Source organism: Salarias fasciatus, chromosome 4, assembly GCF_902148845.1.
Source record: "Salarias fasciatus chromosome 4, fSalaFa1.1, whole genome shotgun sequence".
NCBI classification, from domain to species: Eukaryota; Metazoa; Chordata; class Actinopteri; order Blenniiformes; family Blenniidae; genus Salarias; species Salarias fasciatus.
Window position 1 is genome coordinate 12,757,418 of NC_043748.1, and position 23,586 is coordinate 12,781,003.

At 44.2% G+C, this 23,586-nt stretch overlaps 1 protein-coding gene and 1 long non-coding RNA gene across 8 annotated transcripts in view; both read left to right on the forward strand.

Annotated features, from left to right (window-relative positions):
• Nucleotides 1-23,586, forward strand: part of grin2ba (glutamate receptor, ionotropic, N-methyl D-aspartate 2B, genome duplicate a) — a 134,768-nt gene that overhangs the window by 51,883 nt on the left and 59,299 nt on the right. The window lies entirely within an intron of this gene.
• On the forward strand, nt 90-16,021 carry LOC115387162 (uncharacterized). The gene is made up of 3 exons (XR_003931346.1): nt 90-524; nt 9,353-9,359; nt 16,008-16,021. It is a non-coding gene; the product is annotated as an uncharacterized LOC115387162 (long non-coding RNA).

Below are 23,586 nucleotides of genomic sequence, written 5' to 3' on the forward strand. Positions count from 1 at the left end.
AACATTTGTCAGATCCTAACATATTATGATTGAGCCATAGAATTATTTATCTTTATGGCCCCCCATTATTTTTATTGCCGTGTTCACTATCATCCGTCATCATCATCGTTATCATCATCAGTGCAACAGCCCCCCGCAGGGCGCTTAGTTTATTTGCATTACGTCTCGCGTTTGTTCTCTGTCACATCAGCCGTGTGTCACACGCTTCTTCGGTAAACTGGAGCTTTGCCTGTCTTGTTCTCAGCCGACGACTGATTTGCATTAGCAAAGTCAAACAGGCTTAATAGACTTTTATTGGCATGAGGCGGCCGGGCGCTGAGGGGGGCTTTTAAACAATGCAGTATGCTAATAAACACAACTATGCGTACGAGGACATCAACTGGCACATCAGCACCGAACGCAATCCCACACACACCCAAGGACCTGATCCACGAGCCTGCATTAATGCATAAAATTGCTTTTTACTTTTGAAATGTTGTTTTTGAGAAATATTAAAGACACTTTAATGTTGTCTTGCTATAGGCGTTGAGCGAGAAAAGAAAAAAAAGCTGAAATAGGAATGTGAAGTTCAACTGAGGCCATTTGCTCGGTCTAAAATTTATGCAGAGTGCGACAGAGTCACAACGGTTCCTGTCACATCAAAGTCTTTGCACCAGTTTTTCAGGTATGCCAAGGTTATTTTTCCAGATAGGAGCACAGAGGGAGCGGCGTCAAGCCTCCGTTGTGTTATCGCCTCGTTCTGGAGGAAGGCCAGTTGATAGTAAGCGCCTACCTACAGCGTGTTGTGCATCACAGTCGATCAAATAGATGCTGTAACGCACCGCAGCCGAACTTTTATCTCGGTAAGTGATGCCAGCGACAGCGATAAGTGTCTGGAAAAACACAACAGGAATTTGTATCCTTTTGTACGATTCCATCTCACACTTTTCACCACATGATGGATGCGACTGCACAAAACAAAATATACTACATGAAGGACGGCCCAGGTGGAATGAATATCCTGTGAGATTAGCTCTGTATGGTGAATGAGAAGGAGGGTAGCAGTTTGCAGTTTCACCTGTCCTTGGATTTTTTTTTTTCTACAACTCAAATCCTGAATTGTGCTCTGTAGATTTTGATAAGAAGAAAAAGGCTCTTGTTCTCTCAGGGATTAGAGATGTGGGAAGCTGTGTCTCTCTGAATATCAGCGATGTTTCACCGTAGTGAGAGAAGAAGCGCGCTCATGAACCCTCTCGGTGCGAGGGCCGCTATCGTCCTGAAATATGGCTGCAAAGTGATGTATGTTCTCACCTTGGGGTGAGGAACAGCGGCCATATTGCCATGCACCTTGGCCGTTACATGGATGAAATGACTCTTCCAAGGTGGACGCCTGTTCAGATGCAACAAATCCTGAACGTGGGCACGAGATCAGAGTTGGGAGTGTTTTTGTGTAATGTTTCATTGCACAGCTCATGCTCACATCCTTACAATTTACAAATCCAAAACTTACTTTGCATTATCTACCATTAAAGTTTGTGTTGATCTTTAGTTCAAGCTAATTATGGCCTTTTCTTCTTGGTTACCGAGATGCAAAACTGGAAAGCGCTCCTGAAATCAGCCACGATTGTTCCTTTAACGTTCACCTATCCACTGGCACCAACCACGCGCTTGAATCATCACCGGCGTTTATCGCCGTCCTCTCTCCTTCTCGCTGAATTCCTAATGCGAATTTCAGAAAACACAAAATGTCTGCCAACTGTTGGCTGGTGGAGCCAACAGCCAGAGGCAGGTGTTGGTCTTTTAATGTCCATTAATTAACCTAAATTGGACTAAAGTGCTCGTGGTATTAATTTGTCAAAATCTACATCCTGTCTGCTTTCACTGGCCTCAGTCCAGTTTGAAAGATGCTTCGAGGGGTGAATATTTTTAATGTTTTATCGTGAGATATAGACTTGGCAGGTGCCTTGGCAAGTTTCGCGTTTCCACGGCAACTTTTTTGGAAAATGGCGTGTTGTAACGGAAACAACTAAACAGTCCGTCTACTTGCAAATGTGCAGAAGAACTGTGAACTACGACCCCGGTGCACGTTTCTCGAAGACGAAAGAGTGTTTTTGAACAGTTAAACCTTCGGTTCCATTTCCAAAAAGTTGCTTCAGTGTAAACAGACACAAGAGAGGCTGCTTTAATTAGAGTTACCCTTATTTCAGCACTGAGTGTGTTTCTTAGACTTCTGAACCTGAAAAGTTAAAAACCAAAAAGATAAAGTTACACCAGGATGTGATCCAAGGTCAGTGGGGGGACACACACAGCTCGAGGGGTGTCCGACTTAACCACTCAGCTATCTCTGGGCACAAGCATCGTTTTTCTGTGTTGCACCCTGCAGGAGTTTCTGTTATCAAGAGGACTATTCACCCGTATCTGATTTAGTGCTACTCTATTTTCAAAATAATTTCTCCAGCACATCTTTCTGCCGACTGGTGTGCAGGCATGAACGGCGTCGACAGAGGTGTGTGTGCGGATGATGGATGGAACCATGTAATCTGTGTTTCACACACTGAGAGACACCTTAAACCCTCACACACACACACACACACACACACACACACACACACACACACACACACACACACACACACACACACACGAAGCTGCAAGCTGCTTTTTAACGATTGCATGCGCAGGTCTGCCTGCGAATGCAGGATATTCTGCATTTTGTGCAATGCAGAAGATAGAAGAAAAAAAAGATGTAAACCAGTGGGATTGAATTGTGTGATCTATTCATCAGTTGAAAACTGCAATTCATCCGAGTATGTACACACAGGCAAGATGATCGTAAAAACAGTTCAAATGCAAATTACTCTAAAAGCTCTGCCAGTCAGTGACGACAACGTTGTGGGATAGCCCAATGATCCTAGAAGTCAGGTTTCAAACTGTTCTGTCAGCTGAACATCATGATGATCCCTACACCGTGCCTCTGGATGAAGCTGACTGCATGTTCTTCCTCAGCACGCTCTCATCAGTCCACATTAAGGCTGTCATAACTCAATATGCAATGTTCATGTTTTTGTACTTTGTCATTTTTATTTCCAAATATATCTAAATATTGTGCTTGCAGATACAAAATTAAAGAAAGTCACCGGCCTGCAGGATGTAGTTTTTTTGTAGTTTGACATTCAAACATTTCTTATGTTTTTTGGGAAGCATGAATCACCTGCAGGTGGCCTGGTGGTGCAGTGGTTTGTACTCTCACAACAAGTGCGCTGGGTTGGATTCTTGGTAAAGGGCTTTTCTTTAGGGAGTTTGTTTCTACTTTCTCCCATGATCTAAAAACATACTCTAAATGGTTGGCGTACATAAATGTGTGTGTGAGTGTGTGTGTGTGTCTGTGTTAGCTCTGGGAGGACTGGTCGTCCATCCGAGGTGTTGGAAACTTGTATAAAAAAGGTAAAGAAGAGTGATGGTTGGTTTTGTGGATATTGGCCTCATACAGAATCCACCAAAAACCTGATATATTGTAACATATAATGTTCACTCTTGCGATGTTGTGTTTGTTCATGACAATAACACTGATGGAAACAAGTTTTAGAAATGCACAGGTTTCCTTGCGGGTCATGTACTTCTTCTTGACGCTGTTCAGAGAATTGCACCTGACCCACATGGCTGTAAACACTGCTGTAGCTCCAGTCTATACGGGGAGAGCCGGCTGCTCCTGTATGGAGAGGAACAACATCTCCTGTGCCCCCGAGCGACGCCGGGGGCCGGGAATATGCTGCTTTCTGTTATGATATCAACATCACAACTCGCTGTTTCAAACGTTTCATTACATTGAGACTGCTGCAGATGACCTTAAAGTATCAGCCTGCAACGGCCGCCGCCGACTCCTCACCTCCATCACAGGGCTGGAAGGCGCTTTGAATGAAAATCTCATGGTGTTGTGAGATTTCCAGGGCTGGGCTGTCATCTAAAAAAAAAAAAGCAACTATAAACCAGACTGATGGTAACTGATAGTAACCCCCCGCTTGTTTGATTTTCATTATTTTTCTGCCATTACTTTAAAAGCTCTTGCCAGTATTTTTTGCGTTTGTCTATTTCATGTTGGGATGAAAGCCTTTTTAAACATTTGTCTGATTTTTTTTTTTTTTTGGTGGGGGGAAAAAAAAAAAAAGAACAAAGCAGATCAGGTTTGTATTTGGAGATGAAATTTAAGTGACATGCACTAAGATTATGATCGAGCTGTGTTTGGCGATCCGGCCCTGCAGTGGAAAGTAGGTTAGTGTATCCGATGCCCCCGGGGCAGAGCAGGGAGCGAGCAACATGCCTGCTGCCTACAGTAATACCAACATGCTGTCTTCTGTTGAGGTTTGGAGAGTGTAATCGAGCACACTTCAGCAGCACGCCGCGCATCGCGCCACAGTATTTCTTTGACTTCATCTAAGAGTTTGTGTAATTTAAATACTGCTCTTCTTGTTTTCTGAGGATCACAGGCCACCGTCGGTCACAGATCGTCTAATTTGACGAACGCACAACGAGCAAATAGCTTCCCTTTCGTTCCGTCCTGCTCTCTGCCCCGTCGTCCTGTCAGTGCGATCAGGATGCTGTCGAGCATCGCTGAGTGTGTGACGCAAAGGGTCAGCAGCACGCCTTCTGTGTAACAAACTATCCTCACGCCTCCCGAATACTGAAGGAAAACCCATCTTCTGCCCATCTCATATAGTTTTGTTTTTTTTTAACTTCTCTGCTCTATTTAACACCAACATTGGAGGAAGGAAGCAGTTACTTTCTGCAGCCCCGGCGCTGCTGTCGCTGCTGCTGCTGCTGCCGCTGCTGCTTTGACCTTCACACTCCTTACTGTCGTCTGTCTGCTCGCTACGCCGGCGATTTACAAATGTAATCTCCTCCTCCTGCCTTTCTTTTGATAAGCGGACCGGCTGAATTCTCCAATGTTCAAATGCGGTTAAGGTCAGCCCGGCGTGTCGCACAAAAATGTCCATCATTCTCCCGGCGCCTTGTTTTCAACAAGTCCGTTGTTGGTGCAGAATATGGAGGCTGCTCCCCGGAGCCCGCGGGCCCCGCAGCACGGCGAGACCTCGCCGCGCCGCACAAAGTGTGAAGTGATTCCACACTGTTATTATATAGGAGACTCAGCGGGATTGATTGCAGGTGGGAGATAGATTAGTGTGTGTCTGTATATGTTTGAGCAGCCTGTGTGGGCAGTGGGAAAATGGCAGCAGGATGTGTGTTGAGTGGACGAGGGGAGCAGAGCGCCGTGTGGGCGACTGGATGTGCGTTTTTGTGTTTCTGATGAATGCGTAGCACTGCCTGTCAGTTTAATAATATTAATAATAATAGTTTTCTGATAATATTGTTCTGATTTATATAACTGTTAGCTTATATTATAATAAATAAATAAGGGCTAAAGTCATCAGATCATTATGATGGACCATTTTGTGTGTTTTTTGTTTAATTAAAAAAAGATTAAGAAAAATAGAATGTTAAATTTTGTATTTTATTCTGGCAGGGAGTTCATAGTCTTCTGTTCAAATTTCAAAATAGTTTTAATTAAATATTCTCTTCATTCCTATAATCATCTATATCAGGGGTGTCGAACATGAGGCTCGTGGGCCCAAACCTATCTACAAGAGGCTGAAATCTGGCCCGACAAGCCACCAAGCAAATTATAGAAATTTCACAGAAAACAAGTATTTTTTTTTTTAAAAAAAGTGATGTATAGAAAACTCACTTTTCCCCCCTACATGTATGTGTTTCTGTGTTTTTTTTTTAAATCACAGATTAGAGAACTCTAACATACTCAGCACTGCCCCCTAAAGTCGGGCAGAGGTACCGATTGCCTTCAGTTCTTGATTTTTCATAGCAGCTTAATATTAAATGAAGCTAAATATATTTTTTGACATAATTTAAACACAAGACCTTATTCTTTATAAACTGAGCGCATACAGCTCTTACAGTGGACATAGCAAAATAAACACACTCATCCTCATTTTGTAGGATTGTGTAATTAGAGGAGTGTGAGCTCCCGTCTGCCTCAGATCGTCTGTCCACACACCCCTGTGTCACCAGGTGTTAAAAGCCTCCTCTTGATCTCGTATGAGGGAACTTGCAGCCGGCTGCATGAATGCATGCAGGAGCCGGTTGCGTTCCTGTGTGTGTTGCTGTGCTCCTCTCCCGCCCCGTGTGCACGCCATACAAGTGGTGAGTGGCGTTCTCTTTTTGTTCCCGACTAATGGCATCCTTAGCAGGGCTGTTACGATGGAAACCACGTTGCCACGGAAACGCAGCCTGTCTCTGTGAATTAGAAGTATTTCACTCCCTCTCTTAGCCTCTCTCAACCTGCTCTCGCTTTGTCACTCCTCTCTCTCTCTCTCTCTTTTTCCTCTTTCGCTCTTTCTAAGTGAGCCTTCCTCTCTGTCCTCCCTCCTCTTCCTCACTCCTCTCTCTCCCTTCCTCTTCATCTCCGTTTCTCTCCTCCACCTGTCTCCCTCTCAAACCTGACAGGGCAGCAGATGACGCCTGGAGAGAGGTGTGCATGTACATGAAAGAACGAGGGGACAGACTGACAAGGGAAAACAGGACGAGAGAGAGAGAGGGGGAGAGAGAGAGAAGACGAGTGGGAGTGAATTTTTTTGGAGATAAAACTCCGAGAGTGAACGAGCAGTGGGTGGAGGGAGAGAAACGGGGATGTGACAGAAAGATTTGGGGAGGACAAGTTGAAGACTTTAAGCCGAGTGAACAACCTTGTAATAGAACTCGTAGCAACAAGGCAAAGAAATGTAATAAAAGGCCAAAAGTATTTAGACAACTGAGCATGAGCGTGCCGTTCCAAACCTATTAGCTTTAATGGCGAACGGATGTTCCTCTTACAACATTCATCATTGGAAAAATCCTAACTTGAGGCTGTTTTTCTTATTCATGAGGCCACTTGCATGCAAAATTCCAATAACATCTCCAAGTGCTTATACAACCGGCGTTGATTTGTCAGTCCGGAGAACTTCTTCCATTTGCATGTTGTTTGGTTACACTGTGTGGTTACTCAAAGTTTATCCGCACCTTCCAGCCGGTCAGACTTGAGAATTTTCAGCGGGCGCAGTGTAATCGATTCTTTCTTGAAAGGATTTCCAAATTTTTGGACCTGGTTGCAGGATTTTGCTCACATCAATTCGCAGGAGGAGCTGCGAGGCGTTCCCCCGACGCTCGGCGGTTTCGTTTCATCCCAGAGGGGCCGGATGGAATCGAAAATCAGCGCGGGGTAAAATATTGCTAGAATCTGTTCGTGGGAAACTTTTCCCGTCTGATTTGCCTAAATATAAACCACATACAACTATCAATGCATGGTGGTAATGGAGGAACTGCATTAACATGGAGCTCAAATAATCCGACCCAAACTGCGCCATGTAAACATCTCTGTTTGACTAGATTGGCCGTCTCTGATTGAGCAGATGCTGCGAGCAGATTGGGTCGGTGGCGTAACCCTGCTTATGATCCATGTAGGTGGTGCGTCGGATTGTTTCCCACCGGCTGACGTGTCTGTTACGGCGTTGGCCAAACACCAATGATCGTTTCAGGCGACTGTGCTGCTCTTAAAGGCATTATCGCGTCTTTACGATCAGATTCCGAACAAAGGGAATGCTGGGCTTCTGAGTAAAGCTGGATGAGGAATTGTGCGCATGTCACAGGGAGCTATTGTCATCTTGCAAAGCGTTATGGGATTGAGCCACTGACTGAATCGGAGGATTATCCTGGTGCATATAAACCCACACATAAATCTGATCACTTTATTCACTATTCAATCAGAGAGAATTGAATCAAACTGACTAAGGAGTGACCAGCTAATATCTTAATTTTAATTCACAGTGCTGAAGGAAAGATTCTGCAGTGGCTTTCCTCTCTGGTGTCAGCACCTTTAAATATTCACCTTTTCTTTTTAACCTGTGAGAGATCTTTTTAGCTATCACAATGAAGTACAGTAGACAAAATATCTTGGAATAATTACATCAGCAAACATTAACTTCTAATCACATAAAAAGTAACTGTACATTCTATAAGCCACATTTTATGAGCAGGATTCTGAATTGCATTGCAGTTTTTAATAGCCGGCTGCAGATTTTTCTTGCTCTTCAGTTCAGAGCCTTCGAACGCCACAGGTTTGAGCCTCCCTCTGGCCGTGAGACTCTCTGCAGTGTATCTTTAGGCAAGCCACTTTAACACACTTACTCCTTGAAGATTTGATGATAACATGCTGAATGTCAGCTGTCTAAAGACCGGGGAAGAAAATATCACTCCATGCAGTGGACATTGTTCAGCGAAGGACCCCGGAGACGACGCCGCTCCGCAGAGTGCCTGCCACTTACTTCCCTTTTCCTTTTTTTTTATTTATTTATTTTGCTATGTTTTATTAACTTCTATAAAACCTCACAGAAGAAGAGTGTGACAAATAAAAGCACTAAACTGTAAAATAAACTTGTCAAATGGATGGACTGCAGTTCAGCTACAACACAACCACAAAAAATGATTTTCTGTGAATTTAGAAAAGAAGTTTAAATGTTTTCTGTTCCATGTAACTGATGCACAGATTTTTTTTTCCAAAATCAGACATTGATGGTACAATTCTGTATTGCACCTCTGTATATGTTTATTTTTTTACCTGGTCAGTGAGTACTTGGTGAAATCACTACTACAAAATAACATCAGGAGTCCCTTGTTAAACAAACTGAAGGCTTACTTACATGATGAAGAGCACGATACACTTCATCCTGTAGATTTCTTTTGTTGCCCACAGTGTTAAACTGTTTAATTCATTCAAGACTGACCAGATGAGGAGTTGAGTGATGTTAACAACTGTCTCACAGTGAGAAAGAAACAGATTCAGTGTTTTTACACATTTTAATTGTTGTAAATGAAATTTCCTGTCTTGCTGTATGTGCTTTAAAGCCACTCTTAATACTGATGATCAATGCTAAAGCACCAACTTGTTCTTCACCAGTAAACCCGAGGAAAGATGTGTTGTTCTTTATAATACAGACAGTGTTGCAGGCTGCTTCGGGAAGATATCCATGCATTTTTGCAGTATGCATATTATTCCTTTTGTTTGCGTTTTGAAAGCTCGTCTCACTTTTTTCGCCAGTTTTGTAGTCCTGGCAGTCCCGATCTTTCCTGTTTGTTGACACATCCCAGCATTTCTGCGTGTGATATTGCGGCTCACAGTCTTTCTGTAGAGGAGCAGGAAGTCTGGTCGCAGTAATGTGTCGCCCACATGCTTATGCATCCTCTTGGGCCTGCAGGATACAAAAAAAAAAAAAAAAAAAAAAATCCAAGAACTCCCTTTAATTCCCTTAATTCCCTTAATTGCAAAAGAGAGATCAAGAGTGGATCACAAGCAAAGCTGGCCATCATGTATGTTATGCTCATAATAACAAGGGGGAGACATTTAGAGTGCAGGGATAAAAGACTCAAGTAAAAAAAAAAGGAAAAAGGTTGATTAGAACAGTGTTGAGATCCTTGTGAGAATTATAAGAGGCTGGGAGTTCGAGTCTTGTTCCACATATGGAGGGAGTATAAAATAGTGTGAAAACAGAGAGAAAGGGAAGGAGGACAGAAAGTGAGAGCGAGAGATTGATTATGTTCTCCTAAGTGCTTTCGGCATTATTGGAACTGTGCTGTCCTCCCAAACCAGGCGATTTGAATTAACATTGCAGGGGAAGTGACTGAGAAGGAGGGAAAATGGAGAAGCGGAGCAGCGGGGAAGATAACCGGAGTGGGCGAGGAAGCAGAGAAGGAAACGAGGAAGGGGAGCGAGGGGGTGAGGGGGCGGGGTTGGCAATGAGAGGGAGAGAGAGTGAGGGTCTGGAGGGAGGACAGAGAGATAGATGGAATAACTGGGTTCAAAAGTAGGACAGAGAGAGAGATGGCAGGGGACAAAGGGAAAAAGCGTGAGAGAGGGGAAGAGCATTCAGGGTTGAGAAGGCTCACAAGACGAGCCAAATTGAAAAAATCAACACGCTAAACTCTACTTTATAAATTCCAGCTGGGTGCCGTGCATAATAATCCATTTGGAGGATAATAACTTCAGAAATTCCACTTTAAATATTCATTCAAAATGCTGAATTGTCAGAACAAAAATCCATTTGGGGAATAATAATAATCCAATCAGGAACACAGGGGGGGGAAAAAAAAGATAAAACAGGAGAGTGAGAGACAGAGGAGCGCTTTGAAAGAGAATGGACAGATGAGTTTGGATAAAAGTCACATAAATAGGGGAATGATGGCGGATGAATTACCAGGCGAGACGAAGGAAAAGGACAGCTAAGGACACAAAAGTAAAGAAGGCATGGGGGGAAAAAAAAAGAAGAGTGTGCATGTTTAATGTCTGCGTGTGTGTGTGTGTGTGTGTGTGTGTGTGTGGTGGGGATAACAACATGCAAAGGAGATCGGGGCTGATAGAGACGGAGGGATGGGAGTGACGCATGTGTAGGACAAGCGCAGATGGGAGGGAGGGAGACGGATGTGAAGCGACAAAGCTGAAGCAACAAAAAGTGTGACGAGAGGGGGGGAAAAAAACTCATGCAAACTTGAAGAAGATTTAAAGCACTTGACTGTTTTTGCTCCTGCCGTCACTCCTCCGTCCCTCTGGGTGTTTCCTTTTTCCACCTCGTGCCCCCCCCCCCGCCCATCCTCTCCCTTCCCCTTTCCCTTATCCTTCCACCCACTTTTACCTACTTTTTGATTGAAGAGGCGTGACCCCTGCCCTATTGACAGGCCAGACCAAAAACGGCAACGTTAAGTCACGCTTTGGCTGCACGAGGAGTGCATTACTCTGAGGAGGACGGGGCGGCGGCCTGATGGAAATGAAATGCCAATGATGGAGCACCTGCCTCTTTAGTCTAATGAGAATCCTGGTCAGGTGGTAATTTAATATCACTGAGAAGAAAGAGGCAGGGCCTGGGCCAGGATGCTTTGCATCAGCCCAGGGATTTTTTCTGCTTATTTGGGGATTATCGTTTCCCTCTGCACGTGAATGATCCCCGTCCTCCTTAAAGGTACCATAATGTAGAAAAGCAGCTTTTCATTTATTTTCATTCTGATTGGAAAGCATGTGCGAAATTGGGTGAAAAGGGTCACACAGAGAAATGCAAACATATTTTACTTAACAGGCGCATTTGTAGAGTTGTAGGTGACGTTAAAAGATTTGTTGGTGTCACGTGTCTGCCCTGAGCTCGACCCACTGACCGTCCTTTAACGTAGAAGAGACCACTGAGTTGTCATTTCATTTTGTATTAAAGACTTCCTTACCTTGCCAGCTTTACATTGACATCAGTGGGTCTCAACAGCAGAAAACAGCCTATGTTGATGCATAGAAAGACTATCAATAAAAGTTTTTTGTCTTAAAATCCATCCATTTATCTCTGTGAAGTAGCATTAATACCGCAGTGTCAATCACTGGTGTCCACTGAACACAAAAATCCACACATCATAACCAAGCATCACCAACACACCTTTTCTCGCTTGAAGTTTTGAAGTCGTTTCACTTTTCATGAAGTCTGACGAAGCGTCTCCGATTAAAAGAAAGTCCAGATGCTGCCGTGATGCAATTAGATATAACGTGTTCTGAATGAGGGAGAAGCTTCACAGACGACGAATCATTCATACTCATCTCAGTGAGGAGAAGAAGTGTCTCTTCTCTCCGGGTTTCTTTTCTGAAAACAGAGACTGGAGCATGTTTTTTTTTTTCTGCTTGCTTTAGATACCTGTAAAATTTTACAATAATGAAAGGATAAATTAATGTTGTTTTCACCACTTCATTTGCAGCCACATCATTAGTCTGAGTGGTCAAACTTGGGAACCAGCAGGTTGTCGGTTCAAATGCTTGTTAACCGATTCTTGCATCATTTCGTTATTTTGACTGTTTCACAAGTGAAGTTTTCTCATTTCAGTCACAAGCTGCACTGATTTTCATTCACAAAAATATCATTAATAGACTATGAACTCCACATTTTTTTCTTCACACTTTGTGATATCCGAACCTGCAAAGCAGCGTCTTGCTAAAAGTGGAGTATAATCGGAGAGCAGCAGGAAAGTTTAAAAATATCTGACTCAAAAGTACAGTCCTAAACTGTATGCAAACACAGTCTGTGATGAAATGTGCTTAGACACTTTCCAGTACTGTGGAAGTCAAAATAAAGTTGGCGTGCCCGTGTGTGTCACTCAGCATTTGTCAGTCCTCCTCTTCTATGTCCATCACGTCCCGGCTGGTTAGTGTCAGCCATACGAAAAATCTAATAATAGACGTGCAGTTTTTTGGCCAGTGCACCTGCAGTTTGGGCACAGATGTTTTTGGCCTCTTTGAAGCGCGCTGAGTCGTCTCACGATGTGATGAAAACTCCAGACGCAGGGCGCGCGTGCAGCCAGACCTCGTTTTACGGCCCACAAATGAAGCTTTAATTTGGAACCGAAGGTGAGACGACGCAGCTTCACAGCAGTGCTTGAAAATATGACTCCTTACTTTTTAAATCCTGTTTTTTTCCCCCCCTTTTTCTTGTATGTACTTACGTGTATTGAAAAGTCTTTCTTAGTTGAACTTAAGTTAGATAAATTCGCTCCAGTTTTTGCGTTTCCTTGCATATGTCCGTGGATAATTACTATACATTTATTATGAGAGGGCCAAATATGTGTGACATTGAATAATTTCCTTGTTAATGCAATAATTAGCTTGTTTAATGACCCCATTAGGATGCTGCAATTGCTTTTGTTTGACAAAATATCGAATATGCTCGGACAGTGTGCAGCTCAAGTGTTTCTGGCTCTAATTATATTTGCAGCAGAACTGAATGCTGCATGTGTGCGCACATGCGTGCGCGCGGGTGTGCTACTGCTGCTGTGTCACCCTGTTTACTGGGCTGCGGCCCAGCTCGCCTCGCTCGGTAAATACAGTTACTTCGCTCACCCTCCGCCAGTAATTGCGCAATACATTATGTCTGCTTTCAGAGTTCATACCCTGAAAGTACTCTCGGAGGCGAGGTAACTCATCACGCAAACTCGCTGTAATGCAAAGCGCGCCGCCTCGGAGTGCAGAGCTGTCCCGCCATTACTTGCCGAGGGATTTGTCCAGCCGGCGCGGCCCGCCTGCCTCTTTTAATCTAATTCGTGTCGTAGGCGCTGCTGTGCCTCGCAGTTTACATGTGTCCTACCTGCCTTTTCTCTTCATTTCCTGCATGATACTTTGGTTTGGTTGGGGGAAAAAAAAAAAAAACAACAACACAGTGCAATTATCTCAATGCTGTGAGTGTCGGCGTCATGGCTTTCATTTTACTGCGTGCTTTGTGCTTTCAATGTTTGATAGCTCCATTCTTTCGAGTGTATTGTTCTAAAACAAAGCCAATGGCTGCGCTCCCACTGGTTGTTTGTGTGTCTTGCGCGCTCGCTGCGCTACCTTGTTCTGGCAGATATATTTAGCATCTTTTTTAAAATTAATACATTTTGATTAAGAATTCAGGTTCTTTGGATGGAGGGAAAACAGTGAGGGATGTGAGGACACCAGCTAAAGAATGGGAACAGCAGGGGGGCGGTACTAACGAGGTTAGGAGGTTTTTAAGACAAACATGTATAGAGTAGTAGTAATTAAGAAAATGTAAAAAAAAACAAAAAAAAACAAGCGTTTGAAATCTGGCTTTACAAAGAAGCAGTCTATTTTTGCCGTCTCGCTTCATCTCCTTTCACTTTCTGACATTAAGACTAGAAGGTAACCACGGTGTCTTAGTGTTCGATAAATGCACGCACAGCGGTGATACATCGGCCACATAGGATCTGTGTGTGTGAGTCACCGCTCACAGGCTCCAGATGCAGAATTGAACTTCTGTTCTGTGACACAGCGTGCAGCTACAGCAAGGAGATTGCGGCCACGAATGCCAGAAGCTGGCTTTAGTGCCACAGCTGGTGTGTGTCTGGACGCGCGCTCGATTTTCCAGCGTGTGCATGCGTGTGTATGCGTGTGTGTGTGCGCAGCGCAGAAGCCATACGTGCGCATCCATCCGTCCTCGTGAAGGCTTGGCGAGGGAGAGGAAGAGGTAGCTCGGACCGCGCGTGTTTGGCGGCTGATGTTGCCGGAGCGAGGTGTGAAATCACAACCGGTCCTTATGGATATAGAACGCCATACATCAGAGGTGCATGCGTGTATGAAATCGCAGCCAAAGGGTTAATCGGCCAGGAACGGGTTCGCTTTGCTGGAAGTGAACCCAGCTGTGAATCAGTGGATAAAACATAAAAAAAGGCAAAAGAATTTTACCCGGCGTCATTCAGGATGATCAAACCCTCCTTATCAGTTTATTTGAAGCGAAGCCCAGACCTTTGGTTACTGCTGCCATCCCCGGTGCTTCATGTGCCACAGGGCTCAAAGTCTGCCAGATGTTTATTTCACTCTGGTGTTCTTTGCAGATTTCCAACTTCTTGTTAAAAAAAAAAATCTAAATCTTTCTTGATATTTGAGGATAAATTTGATATTTGAGGATAAATGTTTGCTATAGAAGTGAATGGAGAATGCCAACTCGGTCCAATAATTTCACCTCCTGATATGCTAAGTGGTATTTTGGTGCAGAGTTGGCATCACTGTTAATTTAGCCTTCCTTCCTGCTTCTTTTCTGTTGGCAGTTGTGAAATTCCAGACACTGTCAGAATGGATTCTCAGGCTGACAGTAATTACGTGAATCTGTGAACTCCTCTCGCTGTACCACATAGGACAACAGATTATAAGCCGTGCCAAGAGAAATCACTGCAGATGCTCATCTTTCATGCAGGACTGGTCTAATTCATACATTATACCTGCCTTTAGGGAGGTATGCAACTCCTCCATGATCTAATTGACTTTTTGCAGTTATTGCGATTACGAAAAAGGTGTCTTGATGCAGATAATTCAGTGGAAAAACAAACTGATTCATTATTTCAGACTCAACACATTTTTTTTTTAATTTGAAAAGCAATTGGAATAAGTGGAAAAAAGTAATAGTGTCACATAATGTAGTATACATAATTTTTTAAATGTAGTTCTTAGCAGGAAATGAAAAAAATAATTCTGATCACATTCATTTTCAGCATTTCTGCTGTTTTCATGTAAACACAAAACTTTTTTGACATGAAAACACAAAAACAGTGAATTTGCACAGGGCATTAAAGTGCTTTTGTTACCTAACGGGTGTTTCTTTGTACAGTAAGATCACTTATTGTGATTTGGGGACTGTGGAATATCCACTAACTTGAACTAGAAAAAAAAAAGACTTGAAGGTTTCATTGATTTTGGCGTAAGTTATTGTATTGCGTTATTCTAATTTGAGAGACCAAACCTGTTTGAAGTACGCTCAAGTTTTTGGCAGCAGAAATCAAAAGAATTAAAATGTCAGTTTAGGTTGGAGTTTTTGTGAACTCCTCTCACATGTGTCCACAGTTTGGAATCCATGGCAGGTGGGTGCACAAAAACTTTGAGCTGAATTGCATTGAAACGTGATGAATTGATTCAGCTGAATGAGATGTTCACACAAAAGAGGTTTTTCAGATTTAATCACAAAGAGAAAACCGGGAGACAAAAACAAAAAAACATGTAGCATTTCTCCTCCTGTTCGCCCGTAATAGTCAGAATAAAGGAAGATTTTTCCAGTTTGCCTTCGTCCAGTTGCCTCCACTCTCAGTTCAAAGGTTGAAAGGTTTAGACGTGAGCATAATTGACGTGACAGATGAATACTCTTTGAATCAGCAGGAAACGCTGCCTTTTATATCCAAACCTCTTCATGTTCCATACGGCCTCCGCAGGCTCGGCGTGCTCGTGTGGCAACTGTGCGCACTTTGCGACTGACACGGCGCAAGACGGCGTCGCTCTAACCCTTTTCTCTCTGCTCCCCCTCAATTTTCCTCGGCCTGCTCCTTCTTTTCATTTCATCTGGTTCTTTGTAAATGCCGTGTCCAACAGTGTGAAATCTGTTAATCGATCGTGACACTGATTGTGGGGCGCTGTAGTAGGGCGACTTCTGTAGCAGAGAGAGAGAGAGAGAGAGAGAGAGAGAGAGAGAGAGAGAGAGCAACAAATATGCTGGGGGGATGGAGGAAGAGATGGGATTGGTGTGAGGTGTTGTGCACGTGAGTGCGAGTGTGCACGTGCAAAATACAGGGTGATAGGACGGGTGTAATAGAAGGAGAGGAAAAGATAAAAGACGGAGGGAGTGTGCGTGAGAGACAGGAAGAGGGTAATGGATGGGCGGAGCGTGCACGTGTGTGTGGGTGGGTTTGTGTGTGTGTGTGTGTGTGTGTGTGTGTGTGTGTGTGTGTGTGTGTGTGTGTGTGTGTGTGTGGGGTTGGGGGGATGGCGGGATAAATGAAATATTCCTAATTGTCAAGCTGGAGGTTGGTCTTTGCTGGTTTAACGGCCTGATGACTCTAATGGGCCTGTGTGCGCCATTTGGATATTGTTGTGGTTAAAAAGCTTTGGCAGTCGCAGGGGACGCCTGTCACGGCAGCACGCAGAGCGGGAAGGCGGTTCACATGTGTGTGTTGCACCGAGTGTGTGTGAGACACAGAGGGACCGAAAAGAAGAGGACTGGACTGGTGAATGTGAGAAGTGTTAAATACAGCAATTTTCTTTTTAACGATTCAAAGACAAACCGAGGGAGAGAACGAAGCGGCATCATCCGGGGACAGAAAGATCCGAACTGTTTCTTAAGCATGAAAAAGTTTCCATGATTTATGAAGCGGAGGGATTATAAGACTTTTTAACCTGAACAGGGCCCGCTCCAAAATGTCCTCATTCAACACTGTCCTGACCGCAGATTGTCTCCACGGCGCATTATTGAGGAAGAGACCGTATCATCACCCTTCACACCCTCGCCAGCGCACAATGCCCCCCGGAATGAAATATTCATTCCTCACTTTCAGATAAAAACTCAACTTCACTTAAAATGTTTCATAAACCTTTGGAAAATTGCACAGGAGAGTAATTACATCATATTAAAGCTAAAAAGAGAAAATTCCAGTTTCTTTCTCAGCTGCAAATATTGATCTGTTCTGACTTTGTACTTGGAGTGTTATTCGAAGACTTCCTTCTGGTTGAGCCGGTCTCTTTGGGCATTTTGTGAAGCACAGCAGCGCCTACGACATGAATTATTAGTACGACTAAGTTTTACCTGGATTTCATGATGTTTTTTTATAGATTCCTGTATATTTCATTGCTCTGGGCTCGTGGAGTAACGCATTCTTGTAACTTCACCACTTTTATTGGTATCATGTCAGTAATTGATTCATGAATCAAACCAGTAACACAGCTCAATTCTCTGATTTCTGGACAACATTTCAAGTGAAAACGCGTAGGTTTTGCGTCTTTGTTTCTCATGCGTGTGCAGAATAACTATTTCCTTAACGCACAGTAGCAGCATTTCAAAAAAGTTGCCTTTTCAGTCACTCTGAACATCATTATCGCTTGAGCTGGCACCCAGAACACAACGGAAAGTTTCTCTTTCTCAGTTATTTATGTATATTGTGGTCAGCCGCAGAGCTGCTTTGTCTCTGTCCTGCTTCATGAAACATCTTTTAGCTTTTAGTTTGGTCTGCATATGATGTGTCCTTTGAAAAGCAGCTGTGTGACTTTTTCACCAAGCTCCTGTTTACTGCAGGTCTTCTTTACAAAATCATGAAATCTCCCACTGTGAGTAACATTAGCGTTCACCTGGATTTGTACCTGTGAATCGGTATTAAATCATTTTACTGTTGTCTGCATCTTCCCTACAGTGCAGCGATGTAGACATGATTATATCTTGTGCCAGTTAAACACTATCAGGTTGTATTTACACTTGTGGCGTGATCTCTACTCTGTGTTTCTCCTCTTGTGGGTGGGACAAATCCAATCTCTGCCTGGCAGATCAAAATTAGATAATTAAATACTTATCTACAAGTGCTCGTTTCTGCACTTCTGCTTATGTAGCAGCAGAAATTAGGCTACGATGACGTTCATGCAAGGATGTAACAGAACTTTGGGGGTTTATGAACTCATCAAATTATGGTGATGTGATGTTTTTTGCCAACTGAGAACTCGCAAAGGTCTCATAAAATGTACAAGTGAGCCAAAATAGCAGCGGAAACCCTCCATCTCACACTGCGATGAAGATCTGCTGCAAGCACGCTGTGGCTCCATCGCTTTTCTCAGCTCGTGTTTGGTCTGTTTCGGCATCTGATCTGCGCAGTGTTCATACTTTAGAAACAGCTGAACCAGAGTGTGTTTGGTAGCAGATCAAGTGAGACCCTCAAGGCGCTGGTTTCCCTCAAGAACTCACTAAAGCTTCGCCTTCCACGAAACACTGCGGCTGGAAGTGCTTTGTGGGGAAAAGTTAAAAATCCGTGTCCTCGTCTGCTAACTTTTTGCCAGAATGAGGCTGCCGTGTGGGTCAGGTGTTCTGATTGGAAGCTCATTCATTAAGTACAAAAATAGCAAGGATTGGACAACTCAGATCTAGAAGAGGGTCAACTTTCTCAGTGTTTATTGAAATCAAACCAAACCTGCCAACGCTACAGGACAGAACAGGACGATCATGAAATGTTGGGTTTTATCTCAAAAAGCAGACGGAGGGCTCTTCCTTAAAGTGTTCCTGATGGATTCTCAAGTCAGATTGATGAATTAAAAAAAAATGCAGAAATGTATAAGAAAGAGAATATAAGGTATGTGAAAATGCATTATGAAGCTATAAATATGTAATGTGTGTCAATATATAAAATGAGTTATGGGTGTGACGTATAGAGAATGAGTAATAACCAGAGGAAGGTGTTTATGTATTAACGTATGAGATGAATTGGGAAATAAACACTCAGATGCAGAGAAAGCAAGTGAATCCAGGGATCAGGAGTTTGAAGTATTCATAAGTCCAGCGGCGAGTTTCGCTCCGTCTGTCCTGAAGCTAAACATCTTCTCACGTCTCCGCTGCATGCAACTCTTCCCCCCCTGCTCTCTTGTCTCTGTTAAGACTTCGCTGGGTCCATTCTCTTTTAATGAGGACAATGTCGCGCACACACACACACACACACACACACACACACACAGGTGTTGGCACAAAAGACATGCACATAGGTAACCGCGAGCGCTCGGCGAGACGAGCCCCAGCGGTGACATAACCAGAGAGTGTCTCTCCATGTTAGCGTCTTAAGAGACTGTGATGAGGAAGGAGGGCGGCATGCAGTGAGACTGAGAGCGAGGAGGGCTTTAAGTACTTGTGCACGGCTTTACAGAGCCAAAACGGGCTGGGGGGGCCGGAGCCGGTTGAGGTAGGAGAAGAGGAGCGTACAGATAGGCTTATTGTCTTAGCCCGCCGTCGGAACATGTTTTGTTTGTGGAGACAACCCCCCTGCCACTGTCATGCCAGCAAAGCAGATTAGAATTTTAATTGTCATCACAGCGAACCAGAGGAGTTGTGGGAAGTGGGGAGGCGGGAGACGGACGGGGTGGTCCGTGGGCGAGTCGGGGATGTGCGCAAACGTCTTGAACATCTGCAGCTTTGACCTTTGCACTTCTGCAGCGTGTTATTAAGTCACTCAGGAGGAGATCGCCGGCTAAACGCTCAAATTGTACATTTAAAAAATTTAAATAGGAGATGAGCAGAGGAGATAAAAAGAGAAGGGAGATGGAGAGAGTGGTCTTCGCTGTGGAAATGAAGGGACTGGAGAAGCAAGGCGAGAGGAGGACGAAGAAGAGGAGAAGGAGGAGGAGGGAGTGCGGAGATAGAGAGGGTGGTCTCACCACTGACAGTGACTGAGAGTGGGCCTTTATCGTGTTGCCAGGAAAAGAACACAGAAGTACAGATCAACGGCTTCTCCTACTCTATTTCCTTTTGCTCTACTCCGCCTCTTCCTCACTGTTTGCTCTTTCTCTTCCTTCCAGAGATCGAAGGTTGCATGTTGTCGATGACGACCGGGTCTCAGCGGGTTGCTTGGCACGCACTGATATGATGCTGATATGTAGTAAACGTCAGGGGTGGCGGAGAAAGCCTGACGGTGCGTCGATGAGGATCTGCTCGTATGTGTGTGAGCGGATTCCGTTTCCGTGGTGTGAAGTAGTGAGAAACGGCCTCAGCATGACGATGGCTCTGGGCCTGCGACTGACAGCGCAGCCCAGGTGCACCCTGGGATGCATGATAGATGGCGAGGGGGAGGAAACCAGAAGGAGAGGAGCAGGAGAGGGACTTTGGAAGGGAGGACGAGACGAAAGGGGAAAAAGTGAAGTGGTTGTGCATGAAAGAGGGACAGGAAGAAGTGAGCGGATGGATATTATGAGAGCTGCGAGCTGAGGGCAAGCCGGAGCAGGAGATTGAAATCACAAGATATGAGTGGAGTGGAGGCGATCGAGGACAGACTGAGAGAGCAGGGGGGAAGAAATGGATTAATAACATCCCTCATCTGGGTCGGACTGCCTGCCTTGGTTCCGTCTTGGCATCTTCTCCGCCCAGACTCAACCTGGCATCACCTTTCACCCTGCCTGCTTGCAGCAGAGGACAAAAAGAAAGACGTGTGACTGCAGGAGCGTGCACGCCTCCCCAAATCCCCAAACCACTTTACAACTGCCTGGGGACGCCTTGCGGTCTCACTGTCCCGGCTTCCACTTCCAGTCCTGAGACGTATTCTCTTTCCTCCCCAAGAAACATTTAAAACACTTTTATTTTTGGAGCGTCGCAGTTCAAAACAAGACTTTGGAAAATCAGCAGCAGACCTTGATGATGGTTCAATCTGCGCATGTTGGTCCCACAGTTGACTCACATTGCTTCTGTGGAGTTTGCATGTTTTTCTTGTTCATGTGGAGATTTTTTTCCAGTTTTTTCGCTCTCCTCTCACCATCCAGACATATTTTGATGAACCTAATTTGCCTGATGGTGTGAATTTAAGTGTGTGTGTTTGTGTGTGTTACTGTCCTTCTGTATCGGCCCTGTAATGGATTGGCGACTATTCCAGGAAAAGGATTGACCTTTGCATAATGTTGGGATTAGCTTCAGCCCCCATGACCCCAGCTGGGATAAAGGGTTCATCACGACACGTTTTGAGCGATTCTCATCTTTTACAAAACCATTACAGTGAACCTATTCTGCCTTTCTTTATCGCCTTTAGTTATGTGGCTACTCACAGTTAAATGTGGATGAGAGATGTTGTTAGGTAACCACATGAGAAGCTCAAAGCCAAACCCTCAGACTGCCAGGAGTGCCTGGCACAGACAGTCTGATGTCAACTCATCACAGACTGTGTTATATAACCCATCAACTACCGGAGCTGGAAGGACAACGAGGCTGGTGTCCAATTCCAAACACTTGAGATGCTGAAAGAGAGCTGGTCATTCAGAAAAAGTAGATTTTCAAGAAGAAATTGGGGCTTTAGAGGGACGATGAGCTGAGTTTTCATTAAAAAAAACCAGTGTGAGATTTAAAAGACTTGCATCCCATTGTTAATCCTGAAAAAAGCAATATGTATTTAATGGCCAGTCATGATCTAAATAGTCACATCGATACCTGTTTGTGTTACATTTTCTGTGTAAATTGTTATGGAGTCGTAGCATGACCATAAAATTTTAACATAGTCGGTAACATTGTTTTGCTCCAAAAGTCACTAATTACTGACCTCTACCTCAATTTTTAACACTCACTCACTTTGTGTATTTTCAGACGCGCCTGCTCCTCCAGCCACCCTCCTCGGCCTCCTCAGTCTAACTCTTAGAGACTCACACACACACACACACGAGCAGGGGGGAGAACTATTACCATTCTACAAGGGCCAGGGGACAGGCACGCAGCAGCAGGAAAAGCATCAGACTGCAGAGGCCCCTCGGTGGGCCGCCTGCTAAACTTAGAGCAGAAATGGGCCACAGAGAAACGATCTGCGCACTTCTGAGGCTCTGTCTGCGCGTGAGCGTTAAGTGGTATTAACTCTCATTCAGGCACGGTCTGATTTTTGTCAAGACGTGAAACAAGAACCCCCCCCCAGCAGCAGCTCTGCGTCTCGTTCCCATTTTAATTATTCCTTCAAGTTTATTTAAATACCTGGAAAGGTACGGCAGCTCTAACTGGAACGTCACACACATTGCAGTCTGAATGACAGTCAGGCAGAAATATATGTTTGAATAAAGACCTACGTTTTTTTTTTTTTTTTTTTTTTTTTTTCTAAATTAAGACTAAAAAAAATACTTAAAATAAGGTCACTGTTAATTAGATGATAGTCTGACAAATGTGCGGGCTAATTAAGCTTGTATGTGTTTGATTAAAGATAAGTAGGCTTCCATGATAAGAAATGTGATGATGAGGCATGAGAGGGGCGAACAAGAAGACGGGGAGAGAGGCGAGCGTTAATTGAGGTAGAGAGGAGGAAAAAAAAAGATTAGTGTGTGAAGCGAGAGAGCCCGAGCGAGGGACGGGCGGCAGAGGAGAGGGGACGACTCGTCATCAATACGTAATTTGAGCGCACGTGGTGATGGCGGCTCGTGCTCGCGGGCTTTATTGGAAATGAACGAGCACTTATGCACCGGTGTGTGTGTGCACATTAGTGAATGTGTATCTTTGCATCCAGCACCACTGTGCAGTTAAGTGTGTGTGTGTGTGCGAATGCCTGTGGCTGTGGCGAGTTTATATCTCCTGCCCACTGTCTTTTAAATTCACTATATTCAAGCGAAGGCCAGCTGTTCTCTCTTTCCTCCTGCTTCACCTCCCACTCTTGCTCTCTGTGTTTCCATCCCTCCATCCTCACTCTCCCTCTCTCTCTCTCTCTCTCTCTCTGGCTGGCTTCTCACTCCATCAGGCAGTGCAGCAGCAGTCAATAGCACAACCCCCCCCACCACCACCATCAAGTTCAAAGGCTCCTTTATAGGCAGGATAGAAATATGCATTGCCAGAAAACCTCCCAGCAACAGACACCATCATCTCTCTCTGGCTTTGGATCTCAAGCTTTGTCTCTCTTCCACTCACACTATTTCCATCTGCCTGAACTTGACTTCCTTACGAAGAAAAACCACCTGGATGGCGTATATAAGTGACTCACATGTGAGAATTTCTGTTTGTCCAGTGATCTACCAGTGAAACTACCGATCCCAGGAGAATATCTACTTGTTATTGTCCATCTACTCACGCATGGCAGAGCAGCTATTTACTGCAGCTGCGGTGCATAAACCAATAAAATCTGTGATCAGATGTGGAAAAAAGGGGGGCAGTATCAATTTTATGGAAATCGCTAATTTCCCACCTCACAGAATAGCTAAACACTTGTTCAAGTAACGGCTGCACATTTTCACATTGAGCTGTTCCGTGGTTTTCGTGCTACTTTCTGCTGCGTCAGCATCACTGTTCTTACAGCTATCAGCTAACTTAGCATGAATGAACACATTCTTCTAAATGATAAAATCAAACCACTCTTATTCAGACAACAACACACATTTCAAATGTCCAAAAGATCAATCCAGATTGCATCCGGAAATCTTGTTTTTTTTTTTTTTTGTGGTTTATTTCTACTTTCTATGCATAGAATACAACAAATCAAATTGCAAATGTTTGTACTTGACCTGCATCTTCCCGTTTCCGTGCTCTCTGTGATCACAGTGCACTCTACTGT